We start from the raw sequence: 20,803 nt of genomic DNA, 5'->3' as shown, positions 1-20,803 counted from the left end.
CATACGAAGATTTAGCTTTGTACCGGGTCCTGGCTGTGGTAGCTGATACCATGATGCTGGTCCTACACAAGGCCGAACAGGCCTGCTATGCTATGAAGGTATGTTATAATAGAAAATATGTGACGTTTTCAATCAAAAGGTACCACATTGTCGGTTACCATGAGGACGAAAATTGCTTGTATCTTAAATCTTAATACGAAAAACCTGCCAGAGCGTCCTTATGGCAAGCGACAATGTGGTACATTTTGCTTGAAAACGACACATATAGGATAGAAGGTTACTTTCATAGTAAATTTTGTAGTCACAGTAGATTTACTGCCATCTATCGACACACGATTGAAACTAAAAATTCAAATGTATAAAAATACCTAAAAAATTATATATATACGGTGGCTAAAAAGTAAGTGCATGCTTACAATTATTTAACAATTTTAACACATATCAGAGAAAGAACACCGGTCAAAATCATATAAAAATAATAAATACAAATTAAAAAATAATTTGTCCATATTCCATATACACGGTGGCTAAAAAATAAGTGCATTTCCGTTGCCAGGGAGGTTTTCGGATTATATATACTGAGCAACTTTTACTATGGGACCAACCACGAAATCGCGAATGATAAATTTACCCTCCCACAGAAAATGGACCAGCCGAAATGTATGAAATAGCCAAATTTTTTTCGCGTTTTCGTGGTTGGTCCCATAGTAAAAGTTGCTCAGTATAATCCAAACCTCCCTCCCTGGCAACTTGCACTTATTGGGATTGGGAAAAACGCGTTTTATCCACTAGTGGGGAAAGTAATTTGACCTTGGATGGAGCGTGTTTAAGTAGCTTGACAAATAACAAAACGTAAAACGCTCATGATAATGGTTCGTTCGATATTAATTATCATTAAAAAAATGGTTTGAGAATCTAATAAAAAATACCAAATTTAGCTTTATTTAATGATTTTAAGTCATAAACCTTAAAATTCCATAAGAAACGTTTGTTTTTTTATAATGATGTTAAATATAATTCTGAACGCACAAGTTGAGTCGATGCAATTTCAAAACGCATCGTTGACATTTCGTACATCAGAAATGTCAACATTGTCAACAATTTTTTTTTACTTAAAACCTTTTCTCACCGACTCGCGTAAAAATACATAACTTCCAGAGTTTTCTGTTATAATATCGTAAAGTAATGAGTGATTCCAGTGATGAAGATGATCTAACGCCTGTGGATGTCGCACTTTCCTCGCTATAGTGAGGTGAAAAGTTTTGTGTTACACACGGGCGCAAATGTATTTTACTTCTCGTGTGTTGAACCACTCGCTACGCTCAGGATTCTATTTTATTTCACCTATAGAATCCTTTCGCTTGCTCGTGTTTCAATTCTACACTCGCGGGTAAAATACAACTTTGCACCCTTGTATAACAAATAACTATTGCCACCCTTATTTTTTTTTTTTCAGGTGATCCAAAAAATCCCCAACAACCTAACGGAATTCGACGAATATTTCCTCCAGCGAACCAACGAGACCCGCCAACCGGTCTTACCCACCAGCATCCCATACATGGTCCCACTCCACGCCTTCATCGAAACCAATTCACTCATATTTCTCATACTAACATACGCTCCGGGCGAGAAATTACTAGACTATATAAAAAACTATGTCAAATCTGTACCAACTACGCCGGCGAAAGTGAATCTAGAGAATGTGTTCAGTGAACCGAAGAAAGAGGAGAAGGAGGGTGATGAATTTGAGGAGCTGGTGAGGAATTCCCAGACGCTGCTGAAGAATGTGGATAGAGCGTTGCGTGAGGAGGCGGAGGTTGAGGAGGAGAATGGGGGACAGGAGTCGCCTTCCGATTTTAGAGTGAGTAAGATTGAGTTGATAACTGATATTGTATACAAATGACAGGGATAGGAGGTCGTCCAGAAATCATGTGATCATATTTGGTCTATTTTTGCCCTCCCCCTCTCCCTTGGTGATATTTGGTGATGTTAACGAACCTCCAACACCCCTGCCACAAGATAACGTGATAATTATGATGCGGGTATCCTTAAGCAAATCTAAAAGGGGCCACTGATTATCAGTCCGCCGGACGATATCGGCCTGTCAGTTGGAACAAGAATTTGATAGTTCCGACGAACAACTGACAGGACTGTCGTCCGGCGGACGTAGTCAGTGGGCCCCTTTATGTCGTTTCTACTGGATTGCGTATATGTTCAAGATGCTATCTCTCAAAATCAGGCATCGTAAAAATCTGCTTATCACTTATTAATGTTTTAAAGTTGATGTTTTTTATTGGGTAAATACGCATATAAAATAGAGCGGATTATTTGATCTGATTAAATTTTTAAGTAATAATTCTTGTTTTTGGCTTTCCCGTTTTGAAATAGTAGATTGTTAACCAAGGGATGAAAAGCAGTCATTTCTGCCGAGTTAGTTTGACGCTCGAACGCAGTGAGAGCGCCAATTGTAGTCCGAGGTTGAAATTATGCCTTTCACCCGAGTTAAACATTCTACTTTTCATGTATACATTTTTATAGTATTTCTTGAGGGTACTTTTAATTAACAATTCAGGCAAAAGTATCGTTATTTATGGAATTAAGAGTCAAATATCAAAATGGAAATCACAGAATAAGTAATAGTATTATGAAAATTATATAACAAATCCATTTAAACTCAAATTTCAATTACTTATCGAAAAAAAAAACTTACTTCGTACGTAAAATTCTCTAGTGCAGACACGTATCATTTTCTGCACACCGTTTAGAACAACAATGACCCTCTTTCAGAGCATGAGAAAAGAAAACTAACATAGGAATAATTCCAGTTACCCCCCCGCCCCCTCGCCCGCGCCCCGCCCCCGCTCCCCCCCTCCGCCGTGCGGGGCTGGGGGGCGCAGATTCTCACTGCATTGGAAAGTCTACACAACGCTGGAGTTATTTGCAGGTTTTTTAGATTTTCTAATTTTCTAGCTAAATCATACATCATAGAAGGAAAAACCGGACAAGTGCGAGTCAGACTTGCCCCCCGAGGGTTCCGTACTTTTTAGTATTTGTTATATCGGCAAAATCAAGGGGAGAGGCCTTTGCCCAGCAGTGGGACACTTATATAGGCTATTTAAAAAAAAAAAAAGTTCTATCGGCAACAGAGATACATAATCTGTTGATACAAAAAGTTGATTTCAAGAGTCTAAGAAGTCTCAAGTGTAAAATTTTGTGTCACTTGAAGAGCCGAAATTGTACCTCCAAAGAGCCGCATGCGGCTCGCGAGCAGCGGTTTGCCGACACCTGACGTGCCAAGCGATTAACCTTGATATAAACTTTCTCTTTGCAAAACAACTATCACCTATACGATGCTAAATTAATTTTGAATTTCCCATATCGTAAGTAATTAAACACTTTATTGCACGAAAAAGAAAGAAATCAAGGTTACATCAGATAAAAGTAGTACAAAGGCGAACTTATCCCTAAGAGGGATCGCTAATAAATTTATTTTTTTAAATTCTTTATTGTATCAACTCAGCTCGATTTTTCGATTCGGCTTTCGATGTTCGCGATCGATAGATCCTGAAACTTATTTACAAGCCATTTGGGCGTTTTCTAAAAGAAATATTAAAAACCTGATTCTTTCAAATCTGGACATTATTGGGCTCATTCTACTCAGAATCGACAGCATTCTCCATCCTGCCATTAAAAAAAGATGTCCCAAAATGTCCATTACATTACGTCATGTTTTTGTGTGTTTTTTTTTTTCATTTGCGTGGCGTAGTATAATGTACAATTTTTGGGACATTTTTTTTATCATCAGGATTTAATATGCCAGTGATTTTGAGTTGAAAGAACCCAAAAACACCAGGATCTGTAAGAATCAGGTTTTCAATATTTATTTTAGAAAATGCCCATTTACACTTTTTAAGGGACATTAATTAACATTCCAGAGACCTGAACCCGTCAAACATCCTCCTAGGGGACGGTGGACATGTCATCCTCACCTACTTCGCGGGCTACCCGCTAGACGTGTCCCTCCCACGACGGTCACTGTCCGTATCGTCGGGTCGGGTCGACCTGTTCGTGGCTCCGGAGTTGTATAACGTCTGTGCGGAGATTGGGGATGAGAGATTGTGCGATTTCTGGAGTTTTGGGGTCATTATGTATGAGCTGCTGTGTGGAGTTGTAAGTAACATTTCTATAAACCTTGTTTTTATATCTCACATAGCAGAATGACGACTAGATTGCCCCAATTTATCTCACTAAACTGTCATTTTAGAACAAAATTGGCTTAAACATGATTGGGTTACTACCCAATTGTCCAATTAAAGTGTCATTTTAATATCTTGCATAATAAAAACATTATCATCTCTCGTCTTCACCTACTTCGCGGGCTACCCACTAGAAGTGTCCCTCCCACAACGGTCACTGTCCGTATCGTCGGGTCGGATCGACCTGTTCGTGGCTCCGGAGTTGTATAACGTCTGTGCGGAGATTGGGGACGAGAGATTGTGCGATTTCTGGAGTTTTGGGGTCATTATGTATGAGCTGCTGTGTGGAGTTGTAAGTAACATTTCTATAAACCTTGTTTTTATATCTCACATAGCAGAATGACGACTAGATTGCCCCAATTTATCTCACTAAACTGTCATTTTAGAACAAAATTGGCTTAAACATGATTGGGTTCTTACCCAATTGTCCAAATAAAGTGTCATTTTAATATCTTGCATAATAAAAACATTATCATCTCGTCTTCACCTACTTCGCGGGCTACCCACTAGAAGTGTCCCTCCCACAACGGTCACTGTCCGTATCGTCGGGTCGGATCGACCTGTTCGTGGCTCCGGAGTTGTATAACGTCTGTGCGGAAATAGGGGACGAGAGATTGTGCGATTTCTGGAGTTTTGGGGTCATTATGTATGAGCTGCTGTGTGGAGTTGTAAGTAACATTTCTATAAACCTTGTTTTTATATCTCACATAGCAGAATGACGACTAGATTGCCCCAATTTATCTCACTAAACTGTCATTTTAGAACAAAATGGCTTAGAAGCATGCCGACTAGATTGCCCCAATTTATCTCACTGAACTGTCATTTTAGAACAAAATGGCTTAGAAGCATGCCGACTAGATTGCCCCAATTTATCTCACTGAACTGTCATTTTAGAACAAAATGGCTTAGAAGCATGCCGACTAGATTGCCCCAATTTATCTCACTGAACTGTCATTTTAGAACAAAATGGCTTAGAAGCATGCCGACTAGATTGCCCCAATTTATCTCACTGAACTGTCATTTTAGAACAAAATGGCTTAGAAGCATGCCGACTAGATTGCCCCAATTTATCTCACTGAACTGTCATTTTAGAACAAAATGGCTTAGAAGCATGCCGACTAGATTGCCCCAATTTATCTCACTGAACTGTCATTTTAGAACAAAATGGCTTAGAAGCATGCCGACTAGATTGCCCCAATTTATCTCACTGAACTGTCATTTTAGAACAAAATGGCTTAGAAGCATGACTATTAGATTGCCCCAATTTATCTCACTAAACTGTCATTTATTTAGAACAAAATGGCTTAGAAGCATGATTGGGTTCCTACCCAATTGCCCAATTAAATGGTCATTTTAGTATCTTGCAATTCTTGCATATAAAAACATTATCACCTGTCCTCACCTACTTCGCCGAGACGAGACGGGGACGGGAGACGGAAGGGGAGGGAAGACGAGAGATTGTGTGATTTGTGGAGTTTCTGGTCATTATGTATGTAAAGGGTACTTATTGTCGCTTGTCAGTAAGGCGCTATTTCCATATAGCTTCAATTAGAAATCAATCTTATCGACATCGTCACATATTATACTATAACTCACAATATATAATTTTAACATACTTCGCTGGCTCACTAGACCAGGGGTCGGCAAACTTTTGAGCAAAGGAGCCAGCAACAGTAGAAATCACCAATTTTAGGAAGCTAAAAGAGCCGCAAATGTTGATTTCAACGATGTAAGAAGTCTCAAGTGTTAAATTTTGGGTCACTTGAAGAGCCGAAATTGTACCTCTAAAGAGCCGCGTGCTCGCGAGCCGCGGCTTACCGACCCCTGCACTAGACGTGTCCCTCCCTACCACAAGGATCGCAAACCTCTGTTAAATTTTATCTTTTTCTAAGAAACAGAAATGTCAACATGTCGGATAGGGATACGACTACCAACTGTGGCGTTTTCAACCAAAAGGTACCACATTGTCGGTTGTCGGTAAAATTGATTTCTAATTGAAGCTATATGGAAATAGCGCCTTACTGACAAGCGACAATAAGTACCCTTTTAATTGAAAATGGCACAAGTTTGTTAAAACTGACAACGCGTTTGACGCCATAACTCTCTGACTCTCATTTTTATTAAGATTCTTTATTAAAAGGGGTCCCTTTGTTTGACATAATTATTTAAAGTAATAATGTAATGAAAAACGGATTATATCGCGTATATTGAATTTATAATACATCCCGACGTTTCGAACCCTTTACAGCGTTCGTGGTCAACGGGTGACTGAGGAAAAATTACAAAGTGCAAAAATACCCACATACTAAAATAATGAACAATCATAGACTACAAACTTTAAGGCTGGTTGTACATGCAAAATCGGTTCATAAGGCTAGTTATACACTATAATTATTTTCAAGTAAAGATACCTATATATATATACGCGATAAAAACTACGCCGGCTCCAACCCTACACCACGGACCCGAGAAGATTTAATTCCCTCCTAAATTGTAGGAGGGTATCCCAATATGGGACCGGCAACAAACTCGGCGGGACACATCTTTTCAAAACATCAGAATGTCCAGCATCATCCAACACTAAGGTCTAACAGTCTATGTCTCGCTTGCTCCTTTATCATCTTGAGATGATAAACGCGCGACGCGATATAATCCGTTTTTCATAGTTTTATTTCATAATAATGTAATGATTGTCAGACTATCATTAGCCATAATTCTGAAACCGTTAACTTTTCAGGATTTTCCTCGGGTTATCCTATAGATAGGTTAGGTTAGGTTTGTTTTATGGCAATCCTGAAAGTTACGCGTTTCCGAGAAAAACCAAATTATGACTAACGAAAATGTGGACAAACAATACATGCCTTAAAACTTAATGGGAAACAATTATTAAAATGGGGCATTTTCTATGAAAAGGGACCTTATTGTCGATGGCGCTTACGCCGCACAGCGTCGCGCGGCATTGTATTTATATCGGAGCATCGTTTATAATGGCGTAAGCGCCATCGAAAATAAGGTCCCTTTTTATAGAAAATACCACAAATGGTATAACACCAACACGCTAATGTTATTTACAGCCTCTGTCGTACTACCACAAGAGCGTGTTCACGAGCCACACCGTGCTGTGTTTGCCGGAGGAGTTACCTGTCGAAGAGGACTCTCTGCTTACACAGGTCATTTTGTACAATTTATCGTATTATTAAATTAAATTAAATATTAATTTATTTCGGGCCTGGGGCCCATAAAAATGTTGTTGGTAAGTCTGTATTAGCATAGAGTAACTTATACTCGAGCGGTACTGTCATAGTACATTTTGTAAGCCCAGTAAATTCACTGCCATCTGTCGACACACTTTAAAACTAAAAATAAATATTTATAAAAATACGATAAAATGTATTTAAATATGGATAAATGATTTTTTTATTTGCATTAATTATTTTTATATGATTTTGACCCATGTTCTTTCACTGGTATGCGTTAAAATGATAAATAACAAACGAAACAGTCAACGCCCTCTATACGAGAGTAGGCCAAAACTAGTGGCGCCATCTGATCGAGAATCAAATTTTCGTGATTTTCGAGGCACGTTTTTTCCTTAGACTGTATCCATCTATTACGGAGTTATATCTATCTTTGGTATTAGTATATACAACAAGTAATAACAGAATTTATCCTTTCAGAAGAAACAGTCGCGTACTAGGGAAGGGCGAAAGGCGAAACTATTATACGTTATTCTTTTGATGTGTAATCCAGTGACATGTACATATACATCTTACATTTTCATACAAATTGCATGGGGAAAGCTTTCCTCGATTTGTGGCTTTTGTAGCCAATTTAAAAATTTTAATTTTTGGGCGTAGCTAGAGGAAATGGCGCCCGGGGCAGTCACCAAATTTGCGCCCCCTGACGACTGACAAAAGTTTCCCTGCTGCTGCCTTTTGCCCATTTTGGCGCCCCCCTTGGATGGCGCCCGGGGCACTTGCCCCCTCTGCCCCCCCCTAGTTACGCCACTGGTCCCATACAAGCTTATAATTGGATATAAATGGGATCGATTGGTATAAAAAAAAAGTTTGTCAACAATTACCTTACCCTGTATGTTTTTTCCAAAATCTAACGCCAATCTTCATTAATTACTCAGTACACTCTAACAACATTGAGCGAGTTCAGAAAAAATGCATCAGGCTCTTGTCCTATCGTTACAGACGTGATCTCCTGCGTCATAGTTATGAACAGAGACTACAAACACTTGACATCTCCTCTCTTGAATCTCGTCGTCTCTCACAGGACTTATTATTCCTTCACAAACTTCTACATCACAAAATTGACTCGCCAAGCCTACTATCCCTAGTTACGTTCAATACTCCTCGATTTAGATCCCGTGCTCCTAAGACTTTCGCCCTTCAGGTCTACAGAAATAATACCTCTTTTTACAATCCAATCGTCAGAATGTGTCGCCAGTATAATGAATTGGTATTTAAACACAAAGATATTGACATTTTCGACTCACGGCAGGCAGTATTTAGGAGGCAGGTTCTTAGGGTTCTCGGCCATCATCACACTTCTCAATAATAGTACGCAATTTGACATGTAATTATTAAGTATTTGCGAAATGTTGTAATTTGTAATTTAGTATAATTTTGAGCAGTTTTAGGATACTTTTTTATAGTTTTAGGATAGTTTTTGCTCCTTATATTTCTTTCTTGCTGTGCATGCTTGCTTTGGATGGCATTCTTATGCGATACCTACCACTCATGTACTCTTTGTAACTATGTTGAATGTTGTCTGTTTAGTGTGCCTTTTAAATAAAAAAAATAAAAAATAAAATAAAAAAAATTGAAATCGAGGGAAGGTGTTCTAAGACCGTTTTCGCGTAGCAGCACGGGATCTGTTATCTGCCCTTACTGACCCAATAAGAAAATCCACCCTGTATATGTCATACGATAAATTCAATTATACATACATCCTGTTACGAATTATGCACAAACTTGTGATTGAAACTAACGATTTTTGAAAAGTAGACATTTTCTACAATGCCATATTTTTTATTTTAACTTCTTGCTGAACTTCTCTAAAGAGCTTTTTATACTATCCTAATTTAGTGACTAACAAGAGGGACAACGCTATACTTGAGAAACGATAGGATGTATCTCTCTTATCGCGTCTCACGTATAGCGGCGTCCCTCTTGTTAGTCACTAAATGCACTTCACCTTAAGAAAGATGTAATGTTTCTAACATAAATTTACTATCATATTTTTTTTACAGCTACTCACATACGATCCGTCAGAACGTCTCGGCCGTGACGGCGTCGACGAGATCAAACAACACCCATACTTCCGACACGTAGACTGGACACTAGTACAGAATGATTGGAGGGTACCCGGCTGAACATGGTCGTGACATGTCACAGCTGTGACTATTAGTCAAACAACACCCATACTTCCGACACATAGACTGGACACTAGTACAAAATGATTGGAGGGTATCCAGCTGAACATGGTCGTGACATGTCACGGCTGTGACTATTAGTCAAACAACACCCATACTCCCGACACGTAGACGGGACACTAGTACAGAATGATTGGAGGGTACCCGGCTGAACATGGTCGTGACATGTCACAGCTGTGTCAATTAGTCAAACTACAACCATACTCCCGACACGTAGACTGGACACTAGTATAGAATGATTGGAGGGTACCCGGCTGAATATGGTCGTGACATGTCACAGCTGTGTCAATTAGTCAAACTACACCCATACTCCCGAGACATAGACTGGTCACTAGTACAGAACGATTGGGGGGTACCCGGCTGAACATGGTCGTGACATGTCACAGCTGTGTCAATTAGTCAAACTACACCCACTCCCGACACGTAGACGGGACACTAGTACAGAATGATTGGAGGGTACCCGGCTGAATATGGTCGTGACATGTCACAGCTGTGTCAATTAGTCAAACTACACCCATACTCCTGAGACATAGACTGGACACTAGTACGGAATGATTGGAGGGTACCCGGCTGAACATGGTCGTGATATGTCACGGCTGTGACTATTAGTCAAACAACACCCATACTTCCGACACATAGACTGGGGGTGTTTTTTAAAATAAATATTGAAAACCTGACTAGCATATTCAATCCTGATGATAAAAAAAGTGTCCCAAAAATTCTAGGTACATTCCATTACGTCACGCACATACAAGTGAAATTTTTTTTCACACTAAAACGTGACGTAATGGAACGGACATTTTGGGACATCTTTTTTTCTGACAATAGAATGAACTGAACATGGTCGTGACATATGTAGCTTTACATTTTGTGACCACAGTCTTAAGTTGTGACCATAAGCCTGGCAATGGTGGACAATTGGAGAAGCTATTATAATGGAAAATATTAAAAAAATAACAGATGTATCTATCAGTTCCTTCGAATGCGAAATCAGTTATGCGAAAACGAATCTCTTGAATTGTTAATTAATTTTGAGAAATATTTATTTGGATTTTTTCTTTATTAATTTTTTACTGATATGTTTATATGCGCGTCATGCAAAAGGCAAAAATTTCAAGTTAGGTACCTATTTTTGAGTTTTGTACCTTTGCCCCTCTGTTGCGGGTGTCCATGGGCGGCGGTAATCTCTTACCGTGATTAACGTTTTCAACCAAAAGGTACCACATTGTCGTTTGTTGATAAGGTTGATTTCTAATTGAATCTTGGAAATAGCGCCTTACTGAAAAGCGACAATAAGTACCCTTTTGGTTGAAAATGGCACCTTTTAGTATATTGAGCCTTAAATAATTGGTCCAAATATATATGTTATATAATCATACCTAGTGTTTTGAGTACAGTAGTTAGGTTCCTTTGGTGGTTAAAATTGTCCAGATTCGATATTCTTTATAATCTTAAGGTATATTTATCAGTACGGTTTTTACTCACTATTATTTAGTCGCTTTTGGCGACATGTTTCGGATTCTTTGGGAATCCATCCTCAGGCACGAGTGTCCGCGGCGGTTGTTCGTCGTGCACTGCGACGCGACTAAAAATAATAGTGAGTAAAAACCGTACTGATAAATATTTTGAAATATGTCTCACGATAGTTTAAGTGCGAATCTTAAGGTATGTTTATAGCCGCATACGTATTAAATTTTAATCTATAATGACATGAATTTATTAGTGTTTAGGTTTAGTCTGCTCTCAAAATTCACTTGTAAAAAAACGCTATAGTCTATATCGTAATCATTTGTGACGTTTTCAACCAAAAGGTACCACATTGTCGCTTGTTGATACGGTTGATTTCTAATTGAATCTTGGAAATAGCGCCTTACTGACAAGCGACAATAAGTACCCTTTTGGTTGAAAATGGCACATTTATTGTGTAAAAAGATTCAATTGTCGCCATATACTACCTTTTCAGGCATTCACATAATAGGGTAGGTATCTATCAGTATTTAAAATAAATAATTATACACCACGCATGAAATAAAGCACCAGAAGATGAATAGAGAAACGTAGACAGCAGTTATGTTAAGACACAATTTCTATTTTAAACCCCGTATAAAACTATAAAGAGTAGGTAATTTGATCGTGACGTCACATGCTAGTATTTCATATAAATTCCATAGTATCAAAATCGTTTTGACAGTTCGAAAACAGAAACTGGTTTGATTAGTAGTCAAATAGGACTTCCGGTTCGAACGCCATCTTGATAGTAGCCTCGTGATTAATTCCTTTGTTTTTTGCTCATTCATATTGTTTGAAGTGTAATATCGATAGCTTTATTATACAATAATCTAATGTGGTAGTGTGCAGTGAATGGAGAATTAATCTCAAAGCGTGTTTAACCACCATTTTGGAGTCAACGGCCGGTAGTCCACGTGCTTCTCGTAAAATCCAGCTATCGGTTTTACGAGACAACTACAACAACCACCGAACAGCGTCGTGCTCTAAGAGCATTTATTTTGTTCCTACCCTTTTACGTGACATTGGCTACGGGCAACACCGCCCTCAAGTCCATCAAGAAAAGAAAGTAGTCAAATACTGTATACTTGCAAAATGTAGCGCTTAACAATAACAATATATGTGGTATTTTCTATAAAGAGGGACCTTATTGTCGATGGCGCTTACGCCATTATAAACGATGCTCCGATATAAATACAACGCGACGCTGTGCGGCGTAAGCGCCATCGACAATAAGGTCCCTTTTCATAGAAAATGCCCCATTTGTGCTTCTTAAAATTCTTTTCTCTTATGACAATATTTATTCGGATGTAAAAATTATCGCCACAGCAAGTGAATTTTGAGAGCATTCTGGTGATATATTATCTATAACGCTCGAACGTGCGTAGAAAACTATTAATAAAGTTGTATGTAAGACACATGTAGAGGGCGTTTTCCATTTTTTTTAATAAACCTCTTTGTTTTGTACATGAAAATTGGTATTCGCTTTCGTACCTTGGCGCTTTTGTAAAATATGAATATTTCAACTTGACTTTATTTCAACTGCCTCAAATAATGTTAAGCACCTGCTCCATTATTGATAAAAGCGCCATCTTGTGAAAGTGTACTTAAAAACTTAACGCCTAGTCTCCAAAGATTGTCTGTCCACAAAATACCTTTATTTTATGCAATACACAAACTTAAGGCCTTAAGTTTCTAATTCTAACATTAAGATTCTTTAACCATTCTGATCGTTTTGAATTATATTTTGAAATGTGGACAGATATAAACAAAATTGTATGAAAATTCTGATTGTAACTGAAGTATTATTAATATTATCATATAAATGTATTTATTGAATAGTTTTAGTACAAATTATAGCGTTTTTATATATTTAATGTATAGATATTGTTAGGTGTAGTTGTATATTGGATTGATCTCAATTTATTTGCGTGGTGGGATGTAGATGGCGCTTATATTAGTTTTACATTTGGATGAATTATACTATTATGAAATAAAAAGTTTGTTTTATTTATAAGATTTAGATGCATTGTAATGACAGCGACACCACATCTCGTTAGTAGTTAAATTTAATTTTTAGAAATCGTGTATATATTCTCAGTTCGGCTAGGTCCTAGGTCACCTAACGTGACCTAGTCTAGGTGACACTACTTTGACGTAATCCCAAGATAAGACATCGTCACCGGACGTCTCCAACCGGCCTAAAAATATCACTTTCATAACAAAACTATGAGAGCCAATGTGTAAACTTTAGGCCTTGGTCTCTCTTGCACGATATAACTTATAAGCGTTCTTGGCGCTGTGGGCATAACTACTTACGTCTTTAGGTGTTTATGGCGTCAAAGAGCCAAAAAGACTTCATCGTATTTTTCTTCTCATCGCCATCGCCATCGCCATCGCCATCTAGTGAAATTATTTTGTTTTAGGCGCCGCGGAAGAGGCGCAAATCTCCACTGGTCGACAGCGCCATCTAGTCACTCTTTAAAGTACTATGTATTTAGCTCTGAAGTCTGAATGTAGTATAGTGTACGGAATATTTGCATTTTCTGTCGCCAACGTCCATACCACGTTGAATACACCGGTTCTCGTCCGATCACCGAAGTTAAGCAACGTCGGGCGAGGTCAGTACTTGGATGGGTGACCGCCTGGGAACACCTCGTGTCGTTGGCTTTTTTGCTTTTGCTACTGAATACTAAATTATTTTAGTTCCACTTTTTTGCTACTGGATGCCTTAATTATTATTTTCACCACACCAGCTGGTAAGGCTCTCTTGATTAGTCAAAAACTGATGAGAAAGTTGCATTTAATCCACATGTGAGGCAAAGTAATTAATCTAATGAAAATTTTGAGTTGTTTCCTTATGACTTTTAAAGTGCTTTTAGCTTTTAAATGATGATTTTGAATTTTGATTTGGTTTGTTTTCGTTTGTAATTTTACAGTTGATGATATTTCCCTTGCGTTGGTGCGGAAAATACTATTTATTTATTTCGGGAGTTATAAGTTATCCTTAGATTAAGGATTACGTCTCGCCATTACACATTACTTCTCAATTATCAATAGTACTTGGCTATCATCATCATTTTCCTATCTACGTATAATATAATTAAGATTTATAAGTACCTACTGTAGGCTCTGGCCTCTCCATTTACACGTTAGCCCGGTGGCGGTGCTGCTTTCGGGTTTCGAACACATTCTTATGCCGGGGCCACACGAACAGGAAACGCCGGGAACGGTATAGGCCGTTGATTATCGGCCTTTCCGGTTAGTGTGGCCCCGGCATAAGAACTAGAATAAAAAACCATAAAAACTTCGGCCTGATAGTTAAATTATGTTTTATCCCATTATTACAAATACACAATTAAAAATGACAGATAAAGACAAACGATTCATAGCTAATTCAGGCCAGTAACGCGTGCGAGTTGAGTCGGACTCGCGCACCGAGCGTTCCGTACTTTTTAGTATTTGTTGTTATAGCGGCAACAGAAATACATCAGTTGTGAAAATTTCAACTGTCTAGCTGTCACGGTTCATGAGATACAGCCTGGTGACATACAGAGACGAACAGCGGAGTCTTAGTAATAGGGTCCCGTTTTTACCCTTTGGGTACGGAACCCTTAAGGCCGTTTCATCGGTTTGCCGCTGTCTTTGTCACATTTCGCAAGAAAGAACGGGAAAGAACATACACGCCAAGTGTCAATTTTGATCGAATTTTGTCGGTTTTTATTTATTTTAAAAACGTTACCTTGCAATATCGAAATTCTAAAGCTATGAAATTACTATTTATGTTAAGATTGTTTTTTCTTCTTTTTTTTGTTTATAGTATCACATAATAAATAACCGAGTAAAGTAGGATTAAAAGTCAGAGTTAGAGGTTACTTTGGGAATTAATTGTATCGAGCGAAGTTTCATAATTCGTGTATGGGAAGCTATGTTGTTAAAGATAATATAGTCAAGAACTACATATATTTTTTCCACGTCTACGAATATCAACGCCTCTTAGAAAAACATGATCATATAATGAGATTTTTCGCCTTCTGGCTCAGGGAACCGCCTTAACGCCAATGCCGGGGCCACACTAAACGGGAAACGCCGGGTAACGCGTTAATTCGATGTGCTTCATGATGGCTTCATGGGATAATCAACGGCGGCATTAAAATTCTTCGAAGATTTATGCAGGTTTCCTCACCTGTTCTCAGATCTATCAACGGAACCTACTTTGGCACGATTGATTGGATTTGGATTGGATACCTGTTTTGTTTTATGATGTCTAATTTAATAGTTATCATTATAGCGCATTGTACCAATATTGATACTTTTAACACCCTTTCCCCTCATTAGCATTCAGCTAGCGACACCCAATTTTTACACCCTATAAAGGAAGTCACGTCATACTATAGCCCGACAAAGTTATTTATTCACCCATCCAGGGCGCCACTAGAGTGATTCCTGGAACAATTTGTATGGGAATGCGTTAGTTTCGCAGTTTTTCAACCGCATTTTTAAGTTGGTAGCGGGGAGAGGTACAGACAGCAGTAGCAGTTTTTCCTATGCTTGTCTATAACTTTAGAATAGATGGAAATGATGGAATAGATATTTGAGGTCTGGGAATAAGCGTGAAAATAACAATTACGTCATTCGAAAATAGGTACCTGTAGCTGTTAAAATTCTGCATTCGAATTTCGACCCAACCCTCGCATACCACGCGAGGCCATAGCATTTCTTCTGAGGTGATCAACTTCTTCAAAAACTCCAAAGTAATTTCAACCTAAAATATAAAGCCGTAAAGTGCATTTTTGAAAAATCATGTCCCCCATTCACTTAAGTAACTATTACGCAAAAAACCACTCTATGACAAACGCAGTAAGGTAGCTTAAAAGTCAAGTAGATGCCTCCTTAATGGACGTTATTCACGCCAATATCATATTTATGCACTTGTAAATTGATGTGAAAATAGCGCGACAACCGTAAAGGTAAGTATAAGCCGGTTTTACGAGAATGTATAGCTTGAGAATACTTATTTACGTTAGCCGACGACCATTCAAACTCGTTTGTATAGTACTTTAAAGCAAATACTTATTTGCTGTTCACCAACTGATCTAGCACCTTTATGACGAGGAAATAAGGTTTAAGTTGGCTTGGTTTCTATTTGTTCAGTTGTAAAATCAAAGTTTGTTTTCTTACACCGATCTTCGGAGAATGCAACGCGCCGATTGGTTCTCAACCGACAGTCGCTCCTTCGCCGACGAAAGCCGCGAACGCACAGCGCATGCGCGTAGAAAGGCAATATTGTGGATGTTTTTGAAAATAGAACGGTGTTTCTCGTGAACCATCAAAAACGTTGACGTTTTGAGTTTTTAAATTAACTTTTTTTTAAACTTTAGTGTGTGGATTTGTTGTTGTTCTGCCAAGTGTATTGGAATTTACCACGGAAACGGGTTTCGGTCCCATCGACTGGATATTTTGTAACTTGCATAATTTTCTGATTGTTTACCTGCATTAGGAACTGGTCTAGTGAGTTATAATTTACATATTTGTTCGTGCCTTATTGGATTCCAATTGGAAAGGTAAGAATTATGATTAAGTATTTTAAGAAACTTTAACTTAAAATAAAATACCAACTACCTACCTACCTGAGATTTCAAAGTCAGCCGTAGAGGTTTATAGAACCTTAATAATAATAATAAACTTTTTAAAAGGCTCAAAACTTCAAAACACTAAACTCATTTTAAATTAGAATCACGTTTGTTATGAAAAGCGGAAACAGAAAGAAACGTGATCTTCAAAATGATACGACTGATACGTGATCAATAGATAGGGTGACCATAACGGCTTCTCAAAATTCTCAAAAACAAGGACAGTCTCGAATGGGGAGTCAGCATCAATAGTAGCGTATGAAACAACGCGCCTGAAAAAAGTATGTGCCACCTTCGTAGTTTTCCAAAGAGATAAATCTTGAGTTTTTCTATAATAATTTCAATTGTTCAGTAGACGAGAAGTAGTAGTGTTAGCCGTTCGCATATAAAAACCGCAATTCGATGTACAGGTTAGCGGCTTGGCACACGCATACTAGAGGTCAAAACAAGATTTTTGACCTGCAGTTCCTAAAAAAAATCCCTTAGGAGGGGAGTAGTTAGTTAGTTAGTTTTGCTGGGCATTTTCCGCAACTCGACATCCAATGTGCCTATTTTGCGTGATGTGTAGGAGGGGAGTGCTAAAACATTTATTTTTTGTATGGAAAAAAAAATATTTTTCAAAAACCTATCGTATGTAGTATCATACGAAAGGGCTTTTGAGGCGATTCTAAAAATATACCTCATCATTCCATTTCAGCCATTTCTATTAAATAAATAAAATAAATAAAAATCGTTTATTTCAGATCTGCATTGATCCATAACGGTATAATAAAAACAAAAAGAATAAATAATAAATTTTAAATAATAATTGTACCTACCTGACATAATTATCTTATACCTAATATTATATTCATACTGATGTGTTTTGCTATGTAACTTAGATGTAAATAGTTGTAAATATGAAATACTGTATTTGACATGTAAAACTATGTTTTATAAAGGAATAAATGAAATGAAAATTTTCAAAACATACCCAGTTTGGACTCCCCCAGGTACGATGTGGCAGATTTTTTTTTTTTGCACAATATACCACAAATGATACGTGGTATCCTCATATATAACCCCAAAAAAGCAATTTTGAAAATAATATCATTAGATTACATACATAGATATTATCACTAACCATAGGTTAAGAGTTAATAGAATAAGTTACCAATATATTATGGAAATTGAATTTCTGAAATAAATAATTATTTAATTTAATTTAATTAACATTTTTTTTTAATTTTTCAATTTTACAAAGTAACGCAGTTCTACTTCAATACCTATTTTACGAGACTTATGGAACTGTACTGCAGAAACGGTACATATTAATCATAAAATGATACGTAATATCCATATATCCAACGGAAAATACCTATTTAACCCTTTAACTGCGCCTTTTCATCAGTTGGTATAGTTTGTTTACTTTTTGTCACAGGACAGACCGTCCTGGGTTGTCGCATCTGTAAGTTGGGCTCGCTCCAAGTTGCGGGTTTCCTGGTAGCAAAGAGACGCCAGCGACGTCATAATGACGTATAAATGCTACCTGGGATAGTAGCCAGCCAAGTGGTTTTGGGTCTTCCACTACCTTTTCTGGTGCATGGTATTGCCAGCGTCTTCCTGACCACGTGATCTTCGAAACGTCTCATTATGTGGCCATACCATCTACTATATACACATACTAACACTTACCATACCTACTTTAGTTAGACAATGATTCATCCATGTTAAATACTAATGTAAAAGAATATGCAGACATTTCATTATTATTAAAATACAATTGCCAATTAAAAATAGCTTACGAATCTGTTTAGTGTTTATCAATGGAACAGGTGTTCTTGAAGAACGGTGTCCATTACAGGTAGATTAAGGTCAGCGTTGCGTCAACAAATGTCAAGTGTCATAATGAAACTGAATGGAGTTGGAGTTTGTATGGGTCTGTCAAGGTATTTAATTGGTAATTTGTTAATTAATTAAAAGGGAATTGTAACTGTAGCAGGTTGCAGCTGACTTATATGGATTGGCTAATCAAATATTATATTAATAATTTTGTTCATAATTAGAGAAACGTCGATCAAAAGGGTCTTTGTACATGACAGGGCTCTGTTATAGTAGGTAAGGTAGTCAATTTTATAAGGTTTTTTTTTTAGATTATTTTAAACCGGGTCACTCACGTATTATTAAGTCGAATTACGAGGACGGTCCTCGTAAATTGGACCGAAACATGTCGAGCTATTCGACTTAATAATACGTGAGTGACCCGGTTTAAAATAATCTAATATGTTTGAGTCTCACGGGAGTTTTATAGCATTTTCTTTTATTTATTTATTTCATTTCATCATCAAATCATCATTTTGTAAGCCTAATGCAAAGAATTTTAAAATATTTATTAAATGCTAGTGAAAAACTTTCACACTGGCATAACCTCATAACTTTTCTAAAAGCTACGTGTCGAACATAAAACTACCATGACTTTGTTATCACAATATTATGTTAACACTTACACAACGGTAGTAAAATCATGTAAAATAAAACCCTAACAAATAGGTAGTCACGCCGGCACGCAACGTTAAACAATATATTTTGCAAGGCTCGGCTTAGCTCAAACAACTTTCCCTTGCATAACTCCTTAAATAAATTCACGTACATATGCTAATCAGCGATTATCTCGGCACATCTTCGCCGCTCCCAAATTCTGCAATTCATTGACAAGTCTTCTTTTAATTTGCCGAAGCTTAATTGGTGGGCTTTGAAAAGTAACTTATCTATCTACTACATACTTATCTAGTAGATGATTTTATATTAATTTAATATTTTTTACTGCGTGAATCGCGTTAATAAAACATGCTAAAATATTTTGTTGTCGGATTAATTAAGTTGTTGTAATTACGTTTCCTTTATTTTCTAATAGAAAGTTTTAATTAAATATTAAACAAATTTATTACGGTATTATTTTTTTGGTTACGCAGCCAAACCAAAATTATTTCGCATGCAATTAATTCATTGCATACTTAACTTTTATTGATATAATATAACTATAGACCGATTAAGTAAATTCGTGTTCTAACTTCTAAGTGACAGGCCGATATCGTCCGGTGGACTGATAGTCAGTGGGCCCCTTAAAGTTTTTGTTCTAACTGACAGGCCGATATCGTCCGGCGGACTGATAGTCAGTGGGCCCCGTTATTATATTACGAGTATGCTTCGTGCGTCGCGTGTCTGTAATCTATACAGATTACAAACACGCGTTGATTGATAGATGGATCCTTAATTTTTGTGACAGTAGGGTAACCATATTGCCAAATTAATTATTATTTTGTTTATAATAATTATCTGTTGCTGTTAATAGTGAATGAGATCTTTTTAAACAAAGCATGTTAATAAATAAAAATACTGCTGTATTTCTTTTTGCAACAAGACAGAAACAATTAAGAAGCTGTCACAAAACATTTTAATGCGTCGTTAACAGCCGATTGCTCACTAAATACCTCTGCAATGTTTACACGCTCTCCCACGGCTCCCAGCCTCACAATAGCTATTCAAAGATAGAGATACCAGGAATTTATAACTGACACGGTACAATTGCTCTGGTTGCGAGGTCAAAGGACTCCGCCTACGGTCCGAAAGTGTTTTGTTTTTGATGGAGCCCTTTTGTCAGTTCGTGGGAAATAAAATTGAACCCGGTCTATTGCTTGTCTGTGAAGGGGAGTACCTTGAATAAGCAACTCTTGATTGTACTATTTCTTCCGGGCTATTCTTTGGCGATTATACTCCGTATAAGAAATTTTCGAGTAAAGCAAATTTATTTTAGCATAAAATTGAATGAAATGTGATGACAATAGTTCAATAGTTGTTAATATGTAAGTACCTGATATAGCTTAATGATGAGCTAATGTTTATATATACTAATCTTAAACATAACAACAATGACATAATGACAGCATTTTAAACACCGAATCATTAATAGGGGATATTACTGCAAT

At 37.4% G+C, this 20,803-nt stretch overlaps 1 protein-coding gene, 1 long non-coding RNA gene and 1 other non-coding gene across 6 annotated transcripts in view; all 3 read left to right on the top strand.

Annotated features, from left to right (window-relative positions):
- Positions 1-10,622: 10,622 nt before the first annotated feature.
- On the top strand, positions 10,623-13,205 carry LOC134755247 (uncharacterized). The gene is made up of 2 exons (XR_010129023.1): positions 10,623-11,155; positions 11,365-13,205. It is a non-coding gene; the product is annotated as an uncharacterized LOC134755247 (long non-coding RNA).
- Positions 13,206-13,756: 551 nt separating this feature from the next.
- Positions 13,757-13,875, top strand: LOC134755517 (5S ribosomal RNA). The gene has a single exon (XR_010129063.1). It is a non-coding gene; the product is annotated as a 5S ribosomal RNA (ribosomal RNA).
- Positions 13,876-16,452: 2,577 nt separating this feature from the next.
- LOC134754755 (uncharacterized) overlaps positions 16,453-20,803 on the top strand; it is a 104,687-nt gene continuing 100,336 nt past the window's right edge. For 2 of the 4 annotated variants that reach the window (XM_063691104.1, XM_063691097.1), the window contains exon 1: positions 16,460-16,769. The gene's annotated coding sequence lies outside the window, so the exon portion shown is untranslated. Of the gene's footprint in view, positions 16,770-20,803 lie in introns of all 4 variants that reach the window. The other 2 variants (XM_063691122.1, XM_063691112.1) reach the window with 2 other exon arrangements.

The sequence above is a fragment of the Cydia strobilella genome, chromosome 2 (genome assembly GCF_947568885.1).
Source record: "Cydia strobilella chromosome 2, ilCydStro3.1, whole genome shotgun sequence".
In the NCBI taxonomy this organism is placed as follows: domain Eukaryota; kingdom Metazoa; phylum Arthropoda; class Insecta; order Lepidoptera; family Tortricidae; genus Cydia; species Cydia strobilella.
The sequence above is the reverse complement of the archived record's forward strand: the minus strand, read 5'-3'. Positions and strand labels throughout refer to the sequence as shown.